The sequence below is a fragment of the Lycium barbarum genome, chromosome 3 (genome assembly GCF_019175385.1).
Source record: "Lycium barbarum isolate Lr01 chromosome 3, ASM1917538v2, whole genome shotgun sequence".
In the NCBI taxonomy this organism is placed as follows: Eukaryota; Viridiplantae; Streptophyta; class Magnoliopsida; order Solanales; family Solanaceae; genus Lycium; species Lycium barbarum.
This window is the reverse complement of record NC_083339.1, coordinates 15,143,380-15,150,729: the sequence shown is the minus strand read 5'-3', so window position 1 is coordinate 15,150,729 and position 7,350 is coordinate 15,143,380. Positions and strand designations below refer to the sequence as shown.

At 36.8% G+C, this 7,350-nt stretch overlaps 1 long non-coding RNA gene across 1 annotated transcript; it reads left to right on the top strand.

Annotated features, from left to right (window-relative positions):
• The first annotated feature begins 2,121 nt into the window (after positions 1 to 2,121).
• Positions 2,122 to 4,686, top strand: LOC132630493 (uncharacterized). The gene is made up of 2 exons (XR_009578596.1): positions 2,122 to 2,674; positions 2,814 to 4,686. It is a non-coding gene; the product is annotated as an uncharacterized LOC132630493 (long non-coding RNA).
• Positions 4,687 to 7,350: the final 2,664 nt, after the last annotated feature.

Sequence of the window (7,350 nt, the reverse complement as noted above, 5' to 3'; positions counted from 1 at the left end):
GGAGATCTACACCTACTAACATATAATGCCTCAAAATGCGCCATACCAATACTCGAATGGTAATTGTTATTGTATGCAAACTCTACCAAAGGAAAGTGCTTGATATTTGGCACAAATATTGATATTTAGTGTCACTTTACCTCTCGTTCTTAGTACTTTAATTGCAATTTCTATGATGGAATCGTTGTATTCGCGCTTATGTTAGTATGGTTTGTGTGTTTAGGTACAATGAGGACAAATAACTGGAAATCGAGCAGTTTGGTCAAGTTTTGGAAGCAAGGACCAAGTGTGCATGAGAAGGAGAAAAGAAGGGAGCTGGACGAAACAAAAAATTGAAAAATCCCTCCTAGGGCGTCGCGGCGCCGCCCTGGGCGACGCCCGTACACAATGGTCGGATAAAGCTTAGGAAACGAAGACACTAAAAAAGCCCTCTTGGGGCGCCGCCTGGGGAGAAGCCCAGGGCCGCACACCAAGCCATTTTGCGCGGCAGTTCTCCCGGTTCGACTGGGATTAGGATTACTTAATTTATTTTTTGCCATAGTCTATAAATATACGTTTTATTTAGCTGAAAACGGTGTGTTGGGATATTTCTAAGACTTGTAAGCCACCATTATAATTTCTCTCTCTAGGTTTATTTTATTTTTCATCTTTTAAACCCTAGTTTCTTCATGAATTCTTATGGTTCATTAAGAATCATGAATAGCTAAATTTCTTAATTCTAGGGTTGTGGCGAAAGACATGATAGTTGGTTTGACGACAATTATCATCTATTGATTTTCCATATTTTTGGTTGCTTATTTATTCTTGATCTTAATTGTTTGATTATCTGGCCAATAGTTAGACACTATCTGTGGTGCGTGAATTGGACTTGAGAAAGGGGATTCGCGTACGTAATAAGAATAAATAGAGTTTGTTCGATTTAATCGCTTTGCTACTGAGGATAGAGATATACCCTTTAGCCCTACTTAGTTGAATACGGAGAATTAAATGCATTCTTGTTACCTCTGACGACCATAGAGATATAGGCGTTATAGTAACATCTACAGGCTTGTGACTAGTTTGAGAGAATATCATAAAGTTATAATTAACGCGTCAACTAGTAACCCAGTAAATAAAATATGTGGAATTGTCCGAAGATCAACTGGATTGTCGAAAGCCATAGCCTTAGATTTATCTCTCATTTGATAAATCTTATAGTCTTTGTCAAAATATTCTCAGTCACAAAAACATCCACTACAAATTATTTACTTTTCAGTTTTAGTTTAGTTACAACAAACACCTGGATTTTCACCTTCTTGAATAGTTTTATTTGAATTTGAATTAGCTAAACAGTAGAATCTAAGTCTCTGTGGGATCGATATCTGGACTTATAAGTTCTATATTACTTGTACGACCACGTATACTTGCGTGTGCATTTGGGAGCAACAGGTTTTTGGTGCCGTTGCCAGGGACTTAGAAAAATTTACTGTTTTTCCAATTTTATTTATTCAAGTTTTTACTTTTTTCGTTGTTCTACTTGTGTCACTTCAGTTTTCTCTGGTTTATGCCAAGTGTTGACACCCAATTTTGTCCCTCCTTTATTCCAATTTATTTCCTTGGGCTTCTAAATTTATTAACGAGCTAAATACTTTATTTTCACCACTATTTTCATTGCTACTACTATTAATATTGTTACCCTTCTTATTACTTTCGTCTTCACTATTTTACTATCAACATTACTAGCATTACTTTATCACAATTTTTAGTGGTTCGTCACCATTTCATTTTTGGATTTGGACTCGTTAAATTAATTATAAGTCAATATTTTATTAATTCCTTATTTTCTACATATTAATCAGTAATTGCCATCATAATATATATAAAAGTTAATCACTTAGGAGTTGTAGAAGTTAATTACTAAGAAGCCCAAAGAGAATTAAGTTGAAGGAAGAAAAGGGCCATGAAATTCGGCCAATTTGAACCCAATCAGCCCACAAAACTTTTTTTTTTCAGACCAGCCAATTGGCCCATTTTCGCCCAAAATACAACAGCCCATAAGTTAACAACCCAGCCCATAATTATTTTCTTCCTAAGCCCAATAAAACAGACCCTTAGTCTTTCTTTTGAAAAGGACCAGCAAAATGATGCCCTAATATTTTCAACCTAATGAGCAGCCACGCCTCTTCTTGTCTTCTTCCTCTTTTCCAATTCTACATAAAAATCCGAACCTTCCTAGTCGAATTCAGTCTTGGTTCGCCCATTTCGGGCAAGTAATTAACGTTACCTCTGTCTTCTTCTTCGTAAGTCTCTTTCTCTCTTTTGATTTTCATTTTTCGGGGATTCAAGTACAAGATTTTGAATTTCAATTCCGGATCCCAAACGAAATTCAAAAGGATTTCAAATCCAAAATTTGTAGTCCCACATCGTTTTTAAAATAGGAACTTAGCATTTGGGGTTCTATATATAGAACCCTATTCTTCATTCTCGGAGGGGGTAACTGGACTGGATACAGATCCTTGCTCTCTATTTTCTTTATAGTTTCTCACTCGATTTATCCCACAAGAAATACGAAAACTTTAGTTCGCTAGAACCCTCGACACTTTCATTCGAACTTATTTGGCTTAAGGTTCGGATCTGTTCATAATGGGAGAGTAGATTCGAGGCCGACGACTCTCGTTCACTGCACCCACAAGAGGTAAAATTCGATGCTATTCTGATTTATGGTTTTGTTAAAATTTTGTTCGTTTAGAAAAATCATGGCCTAATGCCTTGCTATTATCATTTGTGATTTAAATCTGTGCTACAGTTGATGTTGTTTTTTTTGTCTCTTAAAGGTTATTGTTTGACTGATATGGAAGTCATGTTCTTATTGAAGTGCAACTATAAATATTTGTACTAGAATTCCTATTTCAGGTATTCCTTTAACCATAGTAAGATTTGTTGAAAATCACGACAGTTTAATGTAGTCCGGAAGTCAGTCTTTATGCATTACTTGAGACACTAAAATCTTTACCATTTGACATAGAGTGTTTATGTTATCTATTTCCATGAGTTGAATAGTTTATCCAAACATCTTATATGTGATTTTCGATCAATCTTCAAAAAATCATGATTTAAAATTCAATATTTGTCATATTAGATCATACTCTAGGTCATGGATACTTTGCTTGATTTCGGTATGGTCAAGAGCGCAAATCATATGCTTGAATAAGGCTTGAGATACCATGAATATAGGTTTCCTTGGCTATTTTGCCACATTTTAGAAATTATCTCGCTTTGACGATGCTACTCGCTTCTTTGTCCAAAACAGTGAGTTAGACTTTCTTTCCTATTTTTTAAGTATATGTGTGAAGTTCTGTTTGTGGTTTCCATAATTTTAACCAGTATTAAAGCAATGAATCCATGCGTGTATTGTCTTCTGCATAATACTAAGAATGCGTGTTTTTCATTTTCTTTCTTTACAGACACTTTAAAAAGAGTACCTTTTAGGTCTTATAGTTTGTTAAAACTTAATTCTGAACATGTTTAAATGTAAACGAGAGTCCAGATTATTTTAAAAACAAAGTATATGATGTTAGTATATAAACCAGGCTGCTGGACTGTTGGTTGTGGCTGAATGTTACCATATCTCGTGGATTGTTATGATTCTCATGGCTGACCCTGTAATCGTTTCTTCAGGCCATACATTTGAATGCCATTGTGTTCATGCCTGTAAATCACTATCTTTTACACCAGGAATCATAAAAAAAAAATTGATGCTTTGCTACACTTATTTGTTTTGAGCCTTAGCCCTATATAAAGGAGAACCATGAATATGCATTTGTAGTTTAGTGACATAACACTCAAGGACCCTTTCTTGTTTATATGTAAAATCTTGATATAGGATTCACTAATGTTATTAGGATCTATATTTCTATTCCAGAAGACGTGAAAGCGCAATAGTAAATTCCTTATTCGAATTTATCGATTCATACGAATCTATAATATATGCTCTTATATTTAGCACACTTTTTACATATTTAGAATTCATGTTATACGACTGTTCGATTTCCTTCCTGTTACCTTCATTAGATGTAGTGTTTTGAGGTTACTTTATGATTATATCCTGTTCAACTTGGATGTAATTTTCCATGAATCAAAAATATTCTTTCTTTGTAACCTTCATGCTGAATTTAAATAGTAGTACGAGAGTCCTGTTTTATGACTTAGGAATCATAGTAATATTTTTTAGCTGTTAAGAAGAATTATGAAATATACCTTTTTTTATTTGGAGATCATGCTTATAGGATGATATTAATCTTTACTTTGAATGGATGTCATAATATGCTCTACTCCAGTGCTATAAATATCTTGATTTTTATTTATTTATTGTGTTACCAAGAATCATATTTCCCCTCTAACTATTTCTCCCGTTTCTTCTTTATTTGACATGTACACCGGAGCTGAAGAGTTTCACTTCGAAACTCAACGACACCGCTACCGCATGGAGTATCCGCACATCCTCATTCTTTCTCGTCTCCCAAACGTCGAGTTACAAAGGCGATTTCTGCCCTTCTGTTGAAGCCTAACATGGCCATTGATCATATCACTTATTTTCGCTTCTTTTGCTTACCTGTGTTGGTGAATGATTGTTATTTTCAATTATGTGTTCATTGTTGAAGGTAGAATCGTTATATAATTGATTAGTGACTAAGCCGTCATTAGCTATTTAAAGTCTCTGCCTCATAACATAAACCTCCAAAACTAGTCCAGAAGCCCTGAGTTTCTTCAAAGCTTAAACTCTTAGTCAATATTTTCCTAGTATATGCCTTTGTTAAAATAAACCTATTTTGGGCTTCAACAGAATTCAAGAATCCTTTTTTTTTTTTTTTTTTTTTTTTTTAAGTTAAGGGCCTTCAGGTGTTTATAATGGTTAATGACGATTTTCCTTAAAATTGAACGAGGGTGTTTGACTTCCATTTCATCATTGTCTAGTTTTCATTTTATACTTATTAAACTAATTATATATTTTGTCACTGCTGTTCTAATCATGAATAACTTTCTTATCTAGACTTATATTATGCACCGTAACACTAGCCTTAATTAATTAACATAAGTCCGGTCGGTTAATCATTTTAAATGGATCTTAAAGGATGCTTAATACATTCCTTTAGATTAATTGAACCTTTACCTAGAATTTTAAGTTAGTAGATTTTTTAAAACGGAGTTAACTTTAATGAACTTTAGGTGTCATAATTCACCATAAATAATTAGGTGGCGACTAACTTTAATTAACTCCAGAATTATCGAAATGTTGTAAATCATTTTGACTCCGGTTAAAATGGGGTATAACACCAAGCATTAGAAGTTTAGGAAAATCGTTAGTTGATCTTGATCTCGAAATCGAAAGAGCTTTACATAGACAGAGAAAAATGGCTAACAAAGCAGCAAGACTTACTCTTGAATAGGCAGAAAGGGATAGAAATAGAAACGGGGATGAACAAGGTGCAAGAGCAGCTGCGAGGGCACAAGAACAACAAATTCTTTTTTCCAGTTATGCCAGTCCTAGTCTGACAACTATTGCTAAGGCTATCGTTAGGCCTGACATTACTGAAAATTTTGAGCTGAAAGAAGAAACAGTGCAGTTAGTGCAGCATACGTGCCAGTATATGGGTAAGTCTAGTGAAGACTCGCATAAGCACTTGATGCAGTTCGTGGAGTTTAGCAAGTATTTCCAATATAGAGGTGTTCCCGATGATTATGTAAAGTTGTCCTTATTTTCGTTCTCATTGATTGGCAAAGCAAGGGAATCGTTGGCGAATCTGCCTGCTGGTTGTATCACTTCTTGGGAGATATTATCAAATAAGTTTATCGACAGGTTTTTCTCACCCAAGAAAACAAAGAAGCTGCGAGGAAGAATTGCTAATTACACTTAGAGAGATTCTGAATCTCTTCCACACGCTTGGAAAAGGTATAAGGGCTATTTGCGAGATTGCCCACATCATATGCAGCCAAAGGAGATCATTGGAAACTATTTTGTAGAAGGTCTTAGCCATGAATCAAGAGCTTTGTTGAATGTTTCGGCTCAAGGGCAGATCTTAAACAAAACATGTAAAGAGATGGCAGCTCTCCTTGAGATGATGTCCGAGGGTCATCATGAGTATCACGAGACTAGCCAAGGGTTACCACAGAAAGTTGCTCGGGTTTTTCAAGTTGATGATGTTGTAGCTATTCGGGCTGATATAGGTACTCTTACTAACATGATGTTGAGGGCGTTCCCTCAAGCTCAGAAGATCCAACCAGTTCAACATATTCAGCAAGCAACATGTGTAAGTTGTGGTGAGCCTCATGATTATAACAATTACCCATTGAATTCAGAGTGTGTCTATTTTGTGAGGCAGCAGAATCGTGGTATTGGACAGGGAAACTATTATGGAAATAATTACAACACTCCATTTGGGAAGCACAAGCCAAACAACTATTAGCAACCTCAAGCTCAGCCAGCTAGCAATTTGGAAGAGATGATGAAACAACTCATAGCTCAAACACAAGTAACGCAACAGCAGAATCAGAAAGTTCAAAGTGAGATGCAGAAATCTAATCACGAGCTTGAGCGTCAGATAGGGCAGATGGCTCTTATGTAGAATGTTAGACCACCAGGTGCTCTTCTTAGTGATACTGAGAATAATCCAAAAGAATACAAGACAGTCACCTTAAGGAATGGCGGAGAACTAGGAGAAGTTTCTCCGAAAAAGAAAAACATAGCAGAAGCAGAACTTATCCCTGCTAAGCGAGCTGAGCCAAAGCAGACAGTCGCGGAGCAACACGTAAAGGAAGTGGTTCGACCACCCCCTCCCTTTCCACAGCGGCTTCAGAAACAGAAAGAAGATTCGGTTTGAAAGAAATTTCTTGTACTCCTAAAATAGGTGTAACGACCCTTCCGGTCGTTATGGGAATTTAGGACTCCATTGAGAATTCCAAGGTTGCGATCGATTCGTAGGGCGTCTTTTTGTATGTGTGCATGTTTTGTATTATGTTTTGAGGCCTTGAATAAAATATGGGGTGATAGGGGGAAAAACTGGACAGAAAGCCGACCTCACTACCCAAAATGGACCGCTGTAGCTGTGGGATTACCACTGCGGCGGTACCGCTATAGCGGTGCCTCGACTGCTGCAAGCGGGCAAACCATTTCTTTGGTGGCCGCTGTGGCGGATGGCGGACTGCTATAGCGGTTAACTGACCGCCATAGCGGTCAGGAGGGAAAGTTGGGGACCGCTATAGCGGTCACTTGACCGCCATAGCGGGACCACTGCAGCGGCGGAGCGACCGCCGCAGCGGTCGACGGGAGGCAGTAGCTGAGTTTTAAATGCCTTAGTTTTATTTTCTCATTCA